Here is a 20,389-nt window from a genome sequence, read left to right as displayed (position 1 = left end):
AAAACCCTCCAGTGACACAATAAGGGTCCATGGAGACTGACATTAATTACAGTCACTGAACAAACAGGTTCTGTTAATTCCTTTCAATCCATTACTTTTTGTACCACAACAAAGTCGAACATTTACCCAGTCTAGATGGATGTATGAGGGCTGCTGAGGGGAGGAATGGTGGAATAACAGAGGCACTAGCCAGAATCTTCCAATACTCCTTGGATATGGGAGCGATGACTAAGGACTGGAGGGTTGTAGATGTTACACCTTATATAAAAAAGGAGAAATGTGATATAGCCTGCTCCTACTGAGCAGTCAGACTAGCGTCACAACTGAGGAAATTTCTACAGGTGACCACCCAGGAGAAAAATATTTGTTGCTTGGAAAAACAATGGATCGTAACTGGATAGAAACCAGGATATGCTAATGACAAATGATGCCTGTCAAATTTCAGCAGCAACAACAACTTAGATTTATATAGTGCCTTTAACGTTATAAAACTTCCCAAGGTGTTTCACAGTAGCCTTATGAAGCAAAGTATGACACTGAGACACAACAGGCGATGTTAAGTCAGAGGACCAGCAGCTTGGTCAAAAGAGGAAGGTGTTAAGGAGTGTCTTAAAGGAGGAAAGCGAGGTGGAGAGGCGAAGAAGTGAAGGGAGGATATTACAGAGCGTTGGACCCGCCAGTTGAAAGCACGACCGCCAGTGCTGCAGTGATTAAAATCAGGGGTGCACAGGAGGCCAGAATTAGAGGAGCACAGATATCTCAGTGGGTTACGGAGTTGGAGAGGATTACAGAAGTAGAGAGGGGCGAGGCCATGGAGGGATCAGTAAACAAGGATAAGAATTTTAAAATCAAGACAATTGCTTGACTGGGAGCCAAAGTCAGTCAGCGATAGACGAACTGGACTTTTTGTGAGCTAAGACATGGGGAGAAGAGCATTGGATGACCTCAAGTTTACGGACAGTAGCATGTGGGAGATCAGCCAGGAGTGAGTTGGAATGGTCACATCGAGAGGTGATGAAGGCATGAATGAGGTTTCAGCAGCAGGTGGGCTGAGACAGGGGTGACGTCAGGCGCTGTTACTTCGGTGGAAATAGGTGGTTGTAATGATATACTGAAAATTACTTTGGAATCTCATTTTGTGGCCAAATGTGACATCAAACTTGCAAACAGACTGTCTGAATCTCAAATTGTAGCAAGGAGAGGGATGTAATCAATAACAAGGGAACAGAGTTGGAGTGGGGAGTGAAAGCAATGGCTTCAGTCTTCCCAATATTTAATTGGAGGAACTTTCTGCTCAACCAGTACTGGATGTCAGATGAGCAGTCTGAGAATTTATCAACATTGGAGGAGTGGAGAGAGGTGGTGTTGAGGTAAACTTGATGGAGTTCTTTGCTAAAACAATGAAGTGGGTTGATGAGGGTGGTGTGATTAAAGTTATATGTATGGACTTTCAAAAGGCGTTTAATCAAGTGTTATTCAACAGACCGGTTAGGAAAACTGAACCCTATGGATTAAAGGGGCAGAGATGTGCGGGTATAACATTGGCTAAGGAACAATAAACAGCGAGAAATGGTGAAAGGATTGTTGTTCAGACTCGATGGGAGTATACAGCGGTGTTCCCATGGGTCGGGTATTAGGACCACTGCTCTTTTTGCCCTTGGAAATCCCGGGTGAGTAGGGCAGAGTGCCTTCCTCCTCCCTCTGTACAGAGCTTCCCCTCTCTGTCACCTCTGCTCCATTTGTTTGTCATGTTACTGACCCAGAAAGACTGCAACTACAGTTTCCATATCTCGTCCAGAGTTGGGTCACCGAATCCTCTGTCCTCCCTGAATGTCTGCAACAGTTCACAACACAACCTCCAGAAAACCATCCACAGAACCTCCACTAATTTTACAAACGCAGTAGTAAGTCAAAAGCCCCTCACCTGTAGGTTGGATGCTGGTCCTTTGAAAGAACACCAGAGGGGTTTTCTCGTGCTGCTGAATGAATGTTCAGCTGAGAGTGACGAACACAGGCAGTCAGTGGACATGAACAGACTAAGATTCAAAGACGTGCATCATATTGACACCATATTCAGACCCCGCCTCACACTACACACACAAACATTACGCCCACGCTAGTGCCCCGGCCACCTGGGTGTCCTGCACAATGTGATGGATGTGACCAACAGTGCAGCTCACACCATTTTATGTATCCAAACTTCCACAGCACCAGTGGAGCTGGAGAGATGTAATGTGTGGTTAGGGGGAGAGACAGAGGGAAATAAACTCACTTTAAAAATTGAACGAGAAAAAATACACTAAGACAAACAAGTTGCAGGAATATTGGAAATGGACAGGGGATTGGGATAATCAGATGTGTGAGGCCATGGAGGGATTTGATCACACGATTGAGAATATTAAAATTGAGGTGTTGGTGGATCAAAAGCCAATGTAGGTCAGTGAGCACAGAGATGCCTGGTGAACAGAATTTGGTGCAATTTAAAAGATAGCGGCAGGGTTCTGGATGACTACAAGGTTACAGAGAGTCAAAAGTGGGAGACTTGCCAGGACTGTGTTTGAATACTCAAGTCCTGAGGTAACAAAGGCATGGATGAGGGTTTCAGCAGCAGATGGGCTGAGCTGCGACTCTCTCCCTGTCTCTCTCATGCTCACTCTGGTTCAATTTCTACCTTTCTCCTTTTCCATCCCTATCTCTCTTACTCAGCCTATTACTGTCACACTGTTTAGCTCACCTTCTCTCTCTTCATTTCCCTCTTTCCCCTTTTTTCTTGCTCTCCTCATTTTCTATATTCACCTATTTCCCATCTCTCTCTCCTTCTGTCTCTCTCCCTCTCTTCCTCTGACTACCTCTCTTGTTGCTTCTCTCTTTCACGCCCTCTTACACTCTGACACTTGAAATTCTCCCTCTCTCTTTCGCTCTCTGTGTCTATTTATCTATCTCTATATATGCTTGCCTCTGACTGTCTCTTTACCTTTCTCTCTCTCTCAATGTCTGCCTGTATTGCATTCTGCGAAGATCTCTGCACCTCTCTCTGTCTCATTCTCTCTACCCTTGTGTCTCTATACCCGGTTTTCTGCCTGTCTCTCCATCTCTGTATCCCAATTTCACTCTCTCTCTGACTTTCTAACTCTCCTTGTCTCTGTCATTTTGTCTGTCACCACTCCTCCCACTCTCTGCATTCATCTATAGACACTTCTGTGTCCCTCGCCCACTCTCACTATCTCTCTCCCTCTCAATCTATTTTCTCCTCATCTCTCCCTCTGTAGCTCCTTCTCTGTCTCTATCTCCCTATCTCTTTTCATCTCTGTCTCTATTTATATCTTTCTCTTTTGTTTTCTTCTTTTTTTCTTCACCTGTCGTCTCTCGCGCTCTCTCCCTCTCTTTAAACTTCTCCCTTTCTTTCTCTCACACTCGCTGATACCCAGTTTCCCTCTTTCCCTCTCACTTTCTACATTCTCTCTCTTTCCTGATCTCTAAGAAGACATGGAGATAAGAAACGGGAGCAAAACTAGGCCATTCAGCCCTTCGAACCTGATCTGCCATTCAATAAACTCGAGGCAGATCCTGCACCTCTACTGAACCTTCCCACACTCTGCCATATTTCTTAATTCTCTCAGTACCCACAAACATATCAATCCTGTTTTGAATATATTCGGCGACTGAGCATCCACAGATCTCACATTACCCCTCATCTCAGTCCTAAATGACTATCCCCTTTTCCTGAGACTGTGACCACTGTCTCTACTCAATAGCCAAGGGAAGTGGCACACCCCTTCCCACCACCTTTGCAGACGACACAAAAGTTGGTGGAGTCACGGATAATGTTTAGGATTGTCACAGGATACAACAGGATATAGATCGGTTGTAGACTTGGGCAGAGAAATGACAGATGGAGTTTAATCCGGACAAATGTGAGGTAATGCATTTTGGAAGATATAATGGAGGTGGGAGGTATGCAGTAAATGGCAGAACCCTCAGGAGTATTGACAGGCAGAGAGATCTGGGCGTGCAGGTTCACAGGTCACTGAAAGTGGCAACGCAGGTGGATAAGATAGTCCAGAAAGCATACGGCATGCTTGCCTTCATCGGTCGGGGCATAGAGTATAAAAATTGGCAAGTCATGCTGCAGCAGTACAGAACTTTAGTTAGGCCACACTTAGAATATTGCGTGCAATTCTGGTCGTGGAGGCTTTGGAGAGGGTACAGAAGAGGTTTACTAGGTTGTTGCCTGGTATGGAGGGCATTATCTATCAGGAGAGGTTGGATAAACTCGGATTATTTTCACTGGAACGATGGAGGTGGGTGGGCGACATGATAGAGGTTTACAAAGTTATGAGCGGCATGGACAGAGTGGATAGTCAGAAGCTTTATACCAGGGTGGAAGAGTCAGTTACTAGGGGGACACAGGTTTAAGGGGAGATGGGCAAAGTTTAGAGGGGATGTGCGATGCAAGTTGTTTACGCAGAGTGTGGTGAGTGCCTGGAACTTACTGCCGGGGGAGGTGGTGAAAGCAGGTACGAGAGCGACGTTTAGGAGGCATCTTTGACAAATACATGAATAGGATGGGAATAGAGGAATACGGTCCCCGGAAGTGCAGAAGGTTTTAGTTTAGGCAGGCGTCAAGATCGGCGCAAGTTTGGAGGGCAGAATGGCCTGTTCCTGTACTGTACTGTTCTTTGTTCTTTGTTCACCCAACATCTATCTTAACTAAATTCTGAAGAATTGTATATGTTTAAATTAGACCATCACTCATTCTTCTGCATCATAGGGAATGTTGTAAGAAATGGTCATTGTAATAGTACTATAGAATTCCAACAAACTGCATAAAAAGTGGTTGTTTGATAACAATGGACTCTGTCTCTCATTATGAATAATTCTTCAGCAACCTTCAAGACCTAACACAGATACAGAACAGTACTTTGAGGTAGATTAAGTTGTTCACAAGGGTTGTTATTTACTCATTGACGTAACTAGAATTAGAATTAGAACATTACAGCGCAGTACAGGCCCTTTGGCCCACGATGTTGCGCCGACCTGTGAAACCATCTGACCAACACAGGTCTGGACACAGGTCTTTGTGTAGACATTCCTGGACCAGATAATGTGGAGCTTTATGTCCACATATCTAACAACTGTTAGTTAGATGCAGTAAACATTTGCACTCGACTGATTAAATCTCTGATTTGTAGATGAGAATAACAAGAAATAAAAAGACAACACTCAAAGCTGAAATTAAACAATAGTGACTTTACTAGATTCACTAGGAATACTACTAGTTAACATCAATGTAAAAAACACCCATTTACAATACATCTATTATCAATATACATTAGTCACAAATACTTTAACAGGAGCCATACATGCATGATCACCCAGTGAGCAGACGCCTCCCCGCTGATCATTCTGTTCAGTAGCTGACCATTTACCCGACCTAAACACTGAATAACTATTTGCAAAGATCTTTATGGATGTTTCATTGACAAGATCACACTGTACGACGAAAATACACTGAAAGCTACAATGTTCGAATGAGATGTCTAATTCTTTGTTTAGTCTATGATATGAGAGACTGCTTTGACATTGAGCACGTGTTTACATTTCTTTCAGTAATTTCAACTCCCCTTGTGGATGTTACAGATGTCTCAGGATCGGTATCAGCACACACAATAGCGGCTTCCTTTCCTGGTCACAGAAAAAATTTAAACTGCAGGACAATTAAACTATCCAAGTCACTTAAATTCCTGACATCTTACACATGTTGCTTAGAGAAATTCTATTTTCTTTGCATTCCAAAGAAAAGTTAACCCTGACGTTCACATTAATTCCATTATTTTCCACAAATGTATGACTGGGTCCAGAATGAGTTTTCTAAGCTTTCCTGCTTGATGCAACATGTTGATGAACTCCTCCTCATCACCACAGACCGTGTCAACACACTTCACCCTTTTCCAGGAACTGCTGCAGCTACATTGGGAGCTGACCGCAAGACCCAGCTGGTGGAAGATGGTGTCATGGAGGATGGCATCACTTTTCTATGTGTCCATATTGGAACATACAGCATCAGGCCAGACCAGCATCATGTCACGACCTTCCAGTGTCCAGCCCTGTCCACCTCAAAGCCTGCCCCGGTCCCTACCTCAGGCTGGCGGCGTATCAGTGGATGCTCCTCCAGTAGCTACCACTGTCCACCTCAAAGACTGCCCTTTGTCCTATCCGCAGGTTGGTGGGGTATCAGCGGATCCTCATCCCTCGATTTGCAGAGACTATGCCTCCTCTTTATGAACTACCGAATAGTGATGATGACAAGGCTTAATCCTGTTGGACTGAAGACAGCACGGAAGCAGTAACACAACTGAAGAAAGCTGTTGCCCAGGCAACGTGCTTTATCTCACCTAACATTGACAAGGCTTTCCACACGAAGGCGAAGGACAGAGAGAAAAGCCTGACTGCTGTCCTATGCAGGGAAAAGCAGGGGAAACTACTCGCCATTGTGAATGACTGCAGAATTGTCAGTGGGGCTGTACTGATTTAAACTGTTTGTGAAGGACATTTGTTAACCACGCTCTGCGGCATCAAACATTTCACTTACATCACGGGGTTCAACAGGGTGATACTGCCCAGTCCATGGTAAACCTTACCAGTATAGGAAAGCACAAGTCACCGCATTCTCCTGTCACAGAGTCTTAGAAACATAGTCATTTCAGCACAGAATGAGGCCATTCGGCCCATCGAGTCCATCCCAGTTATTTGCTGATACATCCCCTCTGTCTTATTCCCCAGCTCTGTCTCCATATTCCTGACAGTTTATTTCCCTCCAGTGGTCATTCAGTATCCTTTTTGAAATAATTCACCATCTCTGCTTTCACCACTCTCGTAGACAGTGATTTCCAGCTCATTCCCACTCGCTGTGTAAAAACCTTGTTCCTCACATCCCCCTGTATTTCGTGCCCACGACTTTAGCTCAAGTCCTCGTGCCATTAGCTAATGGGAACATATTTCCCTGTCTCCCTTATCCAAACATGTCTACGTTTGCACCTCTATCAAATCTCCCCTCAATCTCCTTTACTGCAAGGAAAACAATTCCAGCTTTTGCAGACTAACGTTGTAACTAAAACCCTCCATCCCGAGAACCATTCTGGTCAATCTCCTCTGCACCCGGTCAAGGATCCTCACATCCTTCCTGAAGTGTGGTAATTAGAACTGGATGCAGTACTCCAGCTGGGGCCTAACCAGAGCTTTATAAAGGTTCAGCATAAATTTCCTTCTTCGGTACCTCTATTTATGAAGCCCAAGATCCCATATGCTTTACTAACGGCTCGCTCAGTATTTCCTGCAACCTTCAAGGATCTATGTACATGAACCCCATGTCCCCCTCCCCCTGCTCACTCTTTCGAACTGTACCATTACGTGTATATTGCCGCTCCCTGCAATTTCTGATAAAATGCATCAGCTCACATTTGTCTGTATTAAATTCTATCTGCCTCTTGTCTACCCATTCTGCTTGCCTATCTATGTCCTGTCGCATCGATTGTTATCAAGTTCACTGTCTGCCCCGCCTCCAAGTTTGGTATCATCAGCAAATTGTGAAAAGTTGCTCTGTATTCCAATATCCAAAACCGTTATACATATCAGAAAAAAAACTGTGGTCCTAACACTGAGACTTTCGGAACCCCACTGTGTACTTTCCGCCAGTCTGAAAAACATCTATTTACCACATCTCACTGTTCTCTGTAATTAAGCCAGTTTTTTTTTCTCTACCCAAGCTGACTCTGTCCCTCCTGTTCATAAGCATCAACTAAATGCCGAGCTGTCACAAAGAGACTAGAAAGAAGCTACAACTTCAGCTTAAAATTATGTGAAATGATACATGTGACAATTTACTAAATTTTGGAAACAGATAAACTCTGAAATTTCGTAAAATTCAGCCTCTCATTAACTTTAATGCATTTAATACTCTGTAAAAGCAATACTCCCAGAAATGGGACTGTGTGCAACTTACTCTATTTAGGGTTTAGGGAGGGAATTCCAGAGTTTAGGGAAGAGAACAGGAAGTGCTGAAAATACTCAGCAGGTCTGGCAGCATCTGTGTAGAGAGAAACAAAGCTAACGTTTCTGGTCTGTGACCCTTCATCAGCAATCTCAAAAGTTAGAAATGTTACAATCTTTGAGCAGGTGAAAGAGGGGAAGGGGAACGCGAAGGCTGGACTATGATGGGACAGAGAGGGGAGAGATTAAATGTCAGACTGTATTAATAGAAGTTATCCAGACTTGAGGAGTTGTAGTTATGTAGCTGGTGTTGTTATGCTTACAGCAGAGATCTTCTTGAGGAGATTTAATTGAGGTGTTTAACATTATGAAGGTTTAGATAAATTAACAAAAACAAAATCTGTTTACAGTGTCCGAAGGGTCTCTAAACCGAGGGCACAGATTTAAGGTGATTGGCAAAAAAAAACAAACATGAGGAAATAGCAGTGACATTGAGCAATTGTTTTATGCCAGTCTACACAACGCTATAGAACACAGAAGACACAAGTTGCGTATCTGAAATAAAGGGTAACCTCGAGCCTGAAAATAGAAAATTAAGGTAATTGATATCTGTGGAGAAACTTAATGGACTGTTCACTTGGTAACAAAACCATGGTCATTCGAACCAAGAAGGGAGCACATTCGCGTCACTTAACTGTTCAACTGGTAACATATCCCGTGTGTATAATCCATCAGGTGGGGCACACTTACCTCACTTAAGCTGTTCAACTGGAAACATGCCATGTGTGTATGAAACCATCAGGGGTGTACACTCACATCCCTTATGCTGCTCATCTGGTGACATGTCCCGTGTGTATTTAACCATCAGGGGAACACACTCGCCTCACTTATACTGTTCACGTGGTAACATGCCCCGTGCTTATTAACCATCAGGGGAGCCCACTCACCTGACTTATAATGTTCAATAGTAACGTGTCCTGTGCCCAACTTCTCCAAATGTACCTTAATGGTGTGAGAGTTCTTTCCGTTCCTGCACCTCTCCCTGTTGACATGGGGGACCGCACAGAGCACCATCGGGAATCCCGCTATCCCGACAAAGCCACGGGACGTCTCATCCAGCTTCTTGCTGCTGAAGGAGAAAATGATGTATTCACCTTACCCAGCATAGAAGGCCTTCGTCGCCTAATGGATTCATCAATGGACTGGGAGATAATGGATATGTCGACTCCTCATGCCTGGAGAAGTCTGGATCCATTGAAGTTGAATGAAACTGTGACCTTAACGGCCTCCGTCCTCACTCTGGTGTGAAGTTCCAGGTCGTGCTTCAGGAGGTGACACAGCTCTGTGACCACGACCTTATTTAATCAGAGTCACGTCACAAAGTGCTCATGGGTTAGGTTTAGGAAGGAAAAGTGCTCTCGAAAAACCTGGGGTACGAAGGGCAGAGCCCGACCTCTTCCATCCCTGTTTGCAGCCTCTGCTCCATTTGTTGGTCCTGCTGCAGACCCAGATACACTGTAACTACCGTCCCCATACCTCGTCCAAAGTTAGGTCACCAAATCCTCTGCCCTCCCTGAATGTCTGCAGCAGCTCACAACACAACATCCGGCAACAACGTCCACAAAAGCTACACTAACTTCATAGTCGCAGAAGTAAGTCAAAAGCCCCTCGCATGAAAGGAGGATGCCTCGTCTTTTAAATAATGCTAGAGGGAATTTTTCGTGCTACTGAATGTATTTTTAGCTGAGAGTGACTAACACAGGTGGTCAGGGGTCATGCACAGACCAAGTTTCAAATACGTACATCAAAGCTGCCATCATGGCCCATTGGAATCACTTCAGACCATGTGCTCGGGTTACAGCCCTGCCCAGCATGGGGCACTGTGCTGGGCACACTGGAATTGGTCGGCTGTGAGTTGCATGCCATTTTATAGTTGCAGGCTTCTGTAACGCTGGCACCAGTACTGCCGTACAGTGCAAATCGCAGCCGGGAGAATTGGAGAGAGAAAGCAACTCACTTTAAAAAGGGAATTGGAAAAAGACTCGAAGGCATAAGATTTGCAAGAACATGGGAAATGGACAGGGGAATGGGACTAATATGAGAGGTGACGCCATGGAGGAATTCAAACACCAGAATGAGAACATTAAAATTAATGTGCGACCAGACCGGGAGCCAATGCACATCAGTGAGCACGGAGGCGAGTCCATGACACTGTGGTAAGAGAAGCAATTGAGAACGTATCTCATGTGTACACTGGACGTTCAGCAATGTTTAAAGCCAGAGGTTAAGATTAACTTGTTTTCTGATGAAGACAACAGAAGAAAGGAGAACAGAAAGGGCTGGTGAGGCAAGTTTTATTTTATTTTTTTTATTTAGAGAAACAGCACTGAAACAGGCCCTTCGGCCCACCAAGTCTGTGCCGACCAACAACCACCCATTTATACTAACCATACAGTAATCCCATATTCCCTATCACCTCCCTTCACGAGGGGAAATTTACAACGGCCAATTTACCTATCACAGCTTGTGGTGACAACTTGTTTATCGGGAAATATCATCCCGCTGTGATCACAGACCTCGCCTGGTTTCCATCAGTCAATTGCAAGCTCACTGATTTTATTCCTATATTATTTCATGTCTATTTGTTCTCAAGATATGGGTGACACTGACAAGGCCAGCATTACTTCTCCATCCCCGGTTACCATGAGAAAATTGTGGGCCTTCATCTTGAACCCTTGCAGTCTGTGTGGTGAAGATGCTCCCACAATATGGTTATTGAAAATATTTCAGGCCTTTGGCCCAGTGTCGAAGAAACAACGCTGACATATGTCCAAACATAGATGGTGTGTGGCTTGGAGGAGGGGAATGTGAAAGAGATGGCGATTTGTGTTAGAGTCTTTGCTGAATTCATATCCCATCCTGTGTCTCCTGTCCCCTTGATGCGAATTGTAAGAATCCTACTGCTACCCTGGACTTGAGAAGTACTCATGGTAAAATACAAAACGCAAACACAATGACGGTTAACATTTTGGGATACAGTTCACTTTCGAGTGATTTGTCATTGCAAAGACACATGTCATTTGCAATGAGCTGGGGCTGAACAGGACGATATGAAGTAAAACTGAGACATTACCAAACCAAGAGTCAAGGTAGGTGAGCGGGCACAGTGTGAATGGGTGAACGGGTCTTGGTGCAAGTGAGGATACAGGCAGCAGAGTATTAGATGAGCTGACGTTCATGTAAGGGACAAGGTGGGAAGCAAGAGAAGAGAACATAACAATAGTCGAATGTGGAGCTGAGAAAGGCACAGATGAGGGAATCAACAGCAGAGGAGCTGAGGCAGAGACAGAGACGGTGACGTTATGGAGGTGGAAGCAGGTGATCTGGGTGATGGAGAGGATCTAGGGTTGGAATCATGAACAACGATGCTGATGGATTGGAGGCGGAAGTAGGTGATCTGCATGATTTGAGGATCTGGGGTTGGAATCAGGGTTATAGACGGTGATGTTATGGAGGTCGAAGTAGACAATCTGGGTGATGGAGAGGATCTGGGGTTGTAATCAGAGACAGGGATAGTGATGTGATGGAGGTAGAAATATGTGGTCTGGGTGATGGGGAGGATCTAGGTTTGGAATCAGGAACAGAGCCTGTGTTGTTATGGAGGTGGAAGTAGATGGTCTGGGTGATGGAGAGGGTATGGGTTTAGAAACTTGGTGACAAATCCTTTGTCCATTAAACCATCAACGGAGCACACCCGCCTATCGAATAGTCTTCACCTGGTCACAGGTCCTCTGTGTAGTAAAAAATCAGAGGAACGCACTCGCCTCACTTTTACTGTTCAACTGGTGAAATGTTACATGTTTATCTAAGCATCAAGGGGACAAAGTCTCCACACGAATGATGACTACCTCGTAGTATATCCACTTTGGACTACATAAACAGTAGAGCACAATCGCCTCACTTATACAGCTCACCTGGCAACATGCCCCACGTGTTTTAAAACATCAGGGGAGAACAGTCGCCTCACATATACCGTTCACCAGGTTACATGTCCCATATGTATTAACCATCCAGGAGCACACTCACCTCCGTTACATTGTATCCCCGGTCCCTTGACCAGTGTATATGAGATCATTAGGAGCGCACAATCGCCTCACTTATAGTGTTCACCTGGCAACATGACCCGTGTGTATTAATCTATCAGGGCAACACAGTCGCCTCACTAATAGTGTTCACCTGATAACACGTCCCGTGTGTATTAAACCATCAGGGGAACAGACTCACCTCACATATATTTTTCACCTGGTAACATGTACTGTCGGTTAAACCATCAGCGGAAATGACTCGTCTCACTTATACTGTTCACCTGGTTACTTCTCCCGCGTGCAATAAACCATCAGAGGAACAAACTCACCTCACTTTTAATGCACACATGGGAATCTGTCCCGTGTGTATTAAACCATCAGCAGAACACACTCGCCTCACGTATACTGTCACCTGCTAACACGTCTTGTGTGTTTTGAACCATCAAGGGGGCAAACTCCCCTCACCTATAGCTTCCACCTTGGAACATGTCCCGTGTGTATTAACCATCATGGGACCCCACTCACCTCACTTATACAGTTCACCTGGCAATAGGTCCCGTGTGTATTAACCATCACAAGAGTAAACTCACCTCATTTATACTTTTCGCCCGGTGACAGGACCCCTGTCTATTAAACCATAATGGAAGCACTCTTGCCTCACCTCTACTGCTCACTGGTAACATGTCCCTTGTATATGAAACCATACAGGGAGCACAACAGTCGCCTCAATTATACTGTTCACCTGGTTCCATGTGCCATGTATAATGTTACGACCGTGGCGGGAGTAATGCACTGTCAATACCGTGCCAATACTCCACAAGTCGCAGCATATGCTTAAAGTTTTCATACTTGTCAGAAATTCGCCAAATTAAACACTGTACTAACCGCACAAAATTAAACACACTGAACCAGGTATCGTTAAGCAACACAAAACATAACAATTTGTGAAGAAACTAGATCTTAAATATTATTGAGATAGAACTCTATCTAAGATATGTTAAGACTTCTTATTCGGTTTAACGCCTCACACCCACACACATCCATTCAAAGAAACAACGGCTAACCAGTCTTAGAATGGTGTTTTTTAAAGTAGCAATCTCAGCGGAATAAACAAATCGCTGGGTTGTAAGTCCTGGTGAATTACGTTCCATATTGGTGATCCCATATATCAATGATCTAGGCATTGTTGTTTGTAGATGTTCCGACATTTGGAACAATTGTGAACTGTGAGGAGGATAGTTTAGAACGTCAAAAGGTCAGAGACAAGTTGATAGAATCAGCAGACAAGTTGCAGTTGAAGTTTAATGCGGTGACATGTGAAGTGATTCATTTTGGTAGGAAGAACATGGAGAGACAATATAAAATAAAGGGTACACCTCTAAAGAGGGTGCAGGAGCTGAGGGACCTGGGTGCATATGCGCATAAGTCATTGACGGTGGCAGGATAAGTTGAAAGAGTAGTTAATAAAGCATACAGTGCTCTGGGCATAACTAATTTGGGTATGGAGCACAAGAACAAGGAAGCTATGTTAAACTTGTATAAGACTCAAATTTAGGATCAGCTGCAGTATTGCTTCCAGTTGTGGGCACCGCATTACAGGAAAGACAGAAGGGCAATGGAAAGAGTACAGGAAAGATTCCCAAGAATAGTTCTGATGATGTAAAACTCCAGATATGATGATATATTGTCGATGTTGGGATTGTTTTTTGCTGTAGAGAAGGCTGAGAGGTGATTTGATATATGCATTCAATACCATGATGTCTTTGTAAGAGTAGATAGCGAGAAACTGTTCCCACTCGTGAAAGAATCAAGAACGAGAAGGCACAGATTTAAATTAATTCGTAAAAGATTTGAAAGAAACATGTGGAAAAGCATTCATGCAGTGAGTACTTAGGATCTAGAATGCACTGCCTGAGTGCGTGGTGGAGGAAGGCTCAATTGAGAAATTTAAATTGGAATTAGACTGTCATCTGAAAAGGAAGAATGTGCATGGGAACGAAAGGGACAGCAGAAACATGGGTACGAAATTGGCTGAGTGGTAGACGGCAGAGAATTGTGGTTAATGAATGTTTTTTTTCTGCTTGGAGGAAGGTTTGCAATGGAGTGCCCCAGAGGTCAATGTTGGGAGTCTTGCTTTTTCTGATATATATTAATAATCTGGACCTTGGTGCACAAGGCACAAGTTCAAAGTTTGTGAATGATATGGTTCTTGGAACAATTACGAACTGTGAAGAGGATAGTAAGGGACTACAAAAAGACATAGACAATTTGCTGGAATGGGAGACCAAATGGAAGATGAGGTTCACTCCGCAGAAATGCGAAGTGATACAGTAGGGGGAAAAGGCAGGGGAATGGCACTCGATGAATTGTTCATTCGGAGAGCCAGTGTATAAATGATAGGCCGAATGGACTCCATCTGAAATGCAGCGCTTCTGTGATTCCATGATCCAGTGTGACCTCTTTCTTTACATCCCACCCCCAATCCTTCACTCCTCCCTCCCCTTCTGATTTGATACTTCCCAATGATCACCCAAAACGGCCAGTTTCCCAGTCACAGCAGTTTCCAGGAGACAGAGACAGAGAGCAGCGGCACAGCACTGATGGTCAAGCCCCATCACTTGGCCTGATACTCGCAGCCACCAGAACAAATTCTTACATTGCATGTATCCTGGAGCCTGGTATATAGTCGGAATCTGCACGTGGTGAGTCACTGAGCACGAGTGAGCTGCAGCCAGGCCAGGGAGAAATGATAACTCGTGCATCAACTCACTGGACAGCGAGGTCAAAAATGGGCTATGTTATGAAGTACTCAGAGGACATAGAATCACCTCCTGCACCACCACATCCCACTTGTATATATAATGTATAGTAATGGACACACAGTCCCACCTCCCGCACCGACGCAACCCAATTATATATATAACAGAAAATAATGGACTCACTGTCCCATCCCCAGAACAGACACCTCCCACAGCTATAAATAATATGTAAATGATGGACACACGGCCGCACATCCTGTACTGACACATCCCACAGTTATGTATATTGTGTAATAATGGACACACAATCCCACCCGTACACTCTCATCCCACAGTTATATATAATATGCAATAATGGAAACACAGTTCCCCCTCCTGTACTGACACATCCCACAGTTATGTATAATGTACAATGATTGAACAGAGAACATAGAACAGTACAGGCCCTTCGGCCCACGACGTTGTGCCGAACCTTTAACCTACTCTAAGATCAAACTACCGACCTACCCTTCATTCTACTATCATCCATGTGCGTATCCAAGAGTCGCTAAATGTCCCTAATGTAGCTGGTTCTACTACCACCGCTGGCAGCGCATTCCATGCAACCAGCACTCTCTGTGTAAAGAACCTACCTCTGACATCTCCCCGAAACCTTCCTCCAATCAAATTAAAATTATGCCCCCTGGGGATAGCCGTTTCCGCCCTGGGAAAACGTCTCTGGCTATCCACTGTATCTATGCCTCTCATCATCTTGTACCCCAATATCAAGTCAGCTCTCAACGTTCTTCGCTCCAATCAGAAAAGCCCTAGCCCCCTCAATCTTTCTTCGTAAGGCATGCCCAGCAGTCCAGGCAGCATCCTGGCAAATCTCCTCTGCATGCTCTCTAAAACTTCCACATCCTTCCTATAATGAGGCGACAAGAACTGAACATAATATTCCACGCGTGGTCTAACCAGGGCTTTATGGAGCTGCAGCATAACCTCGCGGCTCTGAAACTCAATCCCCCTGTTACTGAAAGCAAACACACCATACGCGTTCTTATCAACTCTATCAACTTGGGTGGCAAATTTGAGCGATCTATGGACATGGACCCCAAGATCCCTCTGTTTCTCCACACTACCAAGAATCCTGTTTTTAAGCCTGTATTCTGCATTCAAATTCGACCTTCAAAAATGAATCAAATCACACTTTTCCAGGTTGAACTCCATCTGCCACTTCTCAGCCCAGCTCTGCATCCTGTCAATGTCCCGTTGCAACCTACAAGAGCCTTCCACACTGTCCACAACTCCAGCAATCTTCGTGTCATCAGCAAACTGGCTAACCCAGCCTTCCTCTTCCTCATCCAAGTCATTTATAATAATCACAAAGAGCAGAGGTCCCAGAACAGATCCCTGTGGAACACCACTGCTCACCGAGCTCCAGGCTGAATACTTTCCATCTACTACCACCCTCTGTCTTCTATTGGCCAGCCAAATCCGTATCCAGACAGCCAACCTTCCCTGTGTCCCATGCCTCCGTACTTTCTGAATGTGCCTACCATGGGGAACCTTATCAAACACCTTGCTAAAATCCATATACACCACATCCACTGCTCTTCCTTCATCAATGTGTTTTGTCACAGCGTCAAAGAATTCAATAAGGCTTGTGAGGCATGACCTGCCCCTCACAAAGCCATGCTGACTGTCTCTAATCAAACTATGCTTTTACAAATAATCAGAAATCCTGTCTCTCAGAATCCTCTCCAATAATTAGCCCACTACCGACGTAAGACTGACTGGTCTATAATTCCCAGGGTCATCCCTATTCCCTTTCTTGAACAAGGGAATAACATTTTCCAACCTCCAATCATCTGGTACTACTCCAGTGGACAGTGCGTAATCAAAGATCATCGCCAAATGCGCGGCAATCTCTTCCCTCGCTTCCCATAATATCCTTGGGTATATCCCATCTGGCCCCGGGGACTTATCTGTCCTCATATCATTCAAAATTTCCAGCACATCCTCCCTCTTAACCTCAACCTGTTCGATCAGATCAGCCTGTTCAACGCTGTCCTCACGAACGACCAGGTCCCTCTCACTGGTGAATATTGAAGCAAAGTATTCATTTAGGACCTACCCTACCTCCTCCTACTCCAGGCACAAGTTCCCTCCTCTATCCCTGATCGGCCCTACCCTCACTCGGGCCATCCTCTTGTTCCTCACAGAAGTGTATAATGCCTTTCGATTTTCCTTAATCCTACCCGCCAAGACTTTTTCATGTCCCCTTCTAGCTCTCCAAAGTCCATTCTTCAGTTCCTTCCTGGCTACCTTGTAACCCTCTAATGCCCTGTCTGATCCATGCTTCCTCAACCTTAAGTAAGCTTCCTTCTTCCTCTTGACAAACTGTTCCACATCTCTTGTCATCCAAGGTTCCTTCACCCGACCATCCCTCCCTTGCCTCATCGGGACAAATCTATCCAGCAGTCTCAGCAAGTGCTCCCGAAACAACCTCCACTTTTCTGTCGTGCATTTCCCTGAGAACATCTGTTTCCAATTTAAGCTCCCCAGTTCCTGCCTAATAGCATTGAAATTCCCCCTCCCACAATTAAATATTTTCCCATCCCATCTGCTCCTGTCCCTTTCCATGACTATAGTAAATGTCAGGGAGTTGTGATCACTATCACCGAAATGTTCTCCCACCGAGAGATTTGTCTGGTTCGTTGCCATGTACCAAGTCCAACATAGCCTCCACTCCAGTCGGCCTATCGACATATTGAGTCAAGAAACCTTCCTGGACACACCTGACAAAAACTGCTCCATCCAAACTATTTGCACTAAGGAGGTTCCAATCAATATTAGGGAAGTTGAAGTCACTCATAATAAAAACCCTGTTACTTCTGCACCTTTCCAAAATCTGCCTCCCATTCTGTTCCTCCGTGTCTCTGTTGCTATTGGGGGGTCTATAGAAAACTACCAACAAAGTGACTGCTCCTCTCCTGTTGCTGACTTCCACCCATAATGACTCAGTAGACAAACCGTCCTCGACGACCTCCCTTTCTGCCGCTGTGATACTATCCCTGATTAGCAATGCCACTCTCCCACCTCTTTTCCCTCCCTCCCTATTCCTTTTGAAACATCTAAACCCCGGAACATCCAACATCTATTCCTGCCCCTGTGATATCCACGTCTCCGTAATGGCCACAACATCGTCGTTCCAAGTACTGATCCATGCTCTAAGTTCTTCACCCTTATTCCTGACACTTTTGCGTTAGAATAGACACACAACAACCCATCATACTGGCTGCAACTTTGTCGGATCAATTGTGCAACCATCCTCACAGACTCTCTGCACTCGGTATCTGCCTGTTCAACAGCTACCCCATGCACTGATCCGTAGCTCTGGTTCCCATCCCCCTGCCAAACTAGTTTAAACCCTCCCGAAGAGCGCTCGCAAACCTCTCGCCCAGAATATTGATGCCCCTCCAGTTCAGATGCAACCCGTCCCTCTTGTACAGGTCCCACCTTCCCCAGAGGCTATCCCAATGATCCATATATCTGAAGCCCTCCCTCCTACACCAGCTCTGTAGCCACGTGCTCAACTATACTCGCTCACTGATTCTATCCTCACTAGCACTTGGCACTGGTATCAATCCTGAGATTACTACTCTGCTCGTTCTGCCTTTTAGCTTCCAACCGAACTCCCTATATTCGCTTTTCAGGTCCTCATCCCTTTTCCTAGCGATGTCATTGGTACCGGTGTGTACCACGACCTCTGGCTGCTCCCCCTCCCCCTTATGAATCCTGTAGACTCGATCCGAGACATCCCTGACCCTGGCACCCGGGAGGCAACATATCATCCGGGAGTCTCATTCGCGACCACAGAATCTCCTGTCTGTTCGTCGAACCATTGAATCTCCTATCACTATCGCTCTCCTAATCTCCCCCTTCCCTTCTGAGCCACTGAACCAGCCTCAGTGCCAGCCACCTGGCCACTGTGGCTTTCCCCTGGTAGGTCGTTCCCCCCAACTGTATCCAAAACGTATTATTGAAGGGAAAGGCCACAGGGGATCCCAGCACTGCGCCTATTCCCTTTCCCTCCCCTGACGGTCACCCAGGTACCTTTATCCTGTAACTTCGGTGTCACTACTTCCCTATAACTGCTCTCTATCACCCCCTCAGCATCCTGAATGATCCGAAGTTCATCCAGCTCCAGCTCGAGTTCCCTAACGCAGTCTGCGAAGAGCTGGAGTTGGGTGCACTTCTCACAGGTGAAGTCAGCAGGGACACAACTGGAGACCCTTATCTCCCACATCCTGCAAGAGGAGCATGCAACTGCCCTAGCTTCCATCCCCTCGGCACTAAATTGTCAACAGAGATTAAAGAAAAATGAAAAACTTACCTTACCAAACCCTCCACACGAGTCCTTTTTTTTGGTTAGAGGAGAAGGATGGGTGGGAGACACGACACCTGTAGTGTTTCGGGTTTAGCAACTGCCCGAATACATAAGTTTACTTACACAGCAGTCCCCGTGTCCGCCGAAACAAAAGGTAAGTACTTGAAACTGAAACTTACCTTCCCAGATGCCCCCTCGCTCGCACTATCGCTGATGTAAAAGAAGCTGCGGAAACAAAAGGTAAGTACTTGAAACTGAAACTTTCCTTCCCAGATTTCAGACAGGAGAAATACAAAACTGGTAATGGTAGATCCTGCTGTCTTCACAGTCCACAGTGTCTGCAGCCACGGCATGTGGTAAGTCCATTGAGGTGAAGAAGGAGCTGCGGGACCCGAGAGAAGTCCTGTGAAAAGGTGCCCCGAACACCCAAAACATCCACGAACGGCCCCCCCGGCCGCAACTTCAAAGCGCCCGCGGGAGATGGCTCGGAGAGCATCTGCAGCGCACTGTCGGCAATGCTGCATGCCTTTATTTAAACCACTGCAAAAAAAAAAAACCCTTAGCAAATGTAATCACCTCGAAGTCTGCCAAATGATGCTTCACCTCCCGAAGGACGTGGATGAGCTTTCCGGACGTCGATGGTGGGCACTGAGGAAATGGCTTATTACCTGCACCAGATTCCACCCCCCCTCCCCCCCTTTACCCCCCTTCCACCCCCCCCACCCCCGTCCCCTTCCCTGCTCCACCCTCTCAGCTCACCCCCTCACAACCCCGTCCCAGCCCGCCCCCCCCCTCGCACCATCTTCACCCCGCACCCCCTTCCCCTGCACCCCCCACCCCCTCCCTCTACCCCTCCCCCTTGCATCCCCTCCTCCCACCGGCACCATCCTACACCTGTGTAGGGGCCCCAACAACCCCACTGCCTTGTGGGCGTCTCGGGAGAGACCAAGGCTAAGGGAGTAAACCCTAACAGAAAATCCGGAGCGGAACCCCGTAGGCGGTCATGTGTCACCTTTGGCATGTTTCCGGCAGTTCCTGCAGCCATACTGGTGCCAAACGTCGTGTCCTGCACTCCTTTGGACCCCACCAGAAAGGCCGAGAGGGGGGTTTTGACGACTGGGCAACTCTCAACCTCCATAAATTTGCCCAGGCATGCGCCATGGAGAGGTCACTCCATAGTTGCC

This window comes from Heterodontus francisci, unplaced genomic scaffold, assembly GCF_036365525.1.
Source record: "Heterodontus francisci isolate sHetFra1 unplaced genomic scaffold, sHetFra1.hap1 HAP1_SCAFFOLD_208, whole genome shotgun sequence".
In the NCBI taxonomy this organism is placed as follows: Eukaryota; Metazoa; Chordata; class Chondrichthyes; order Heterodontiformes; family Heterodontidae; genus Heterodontus; species Heterodontus francisci.
Note: the sequence above shows the minus strand (reverse complement) of the source record.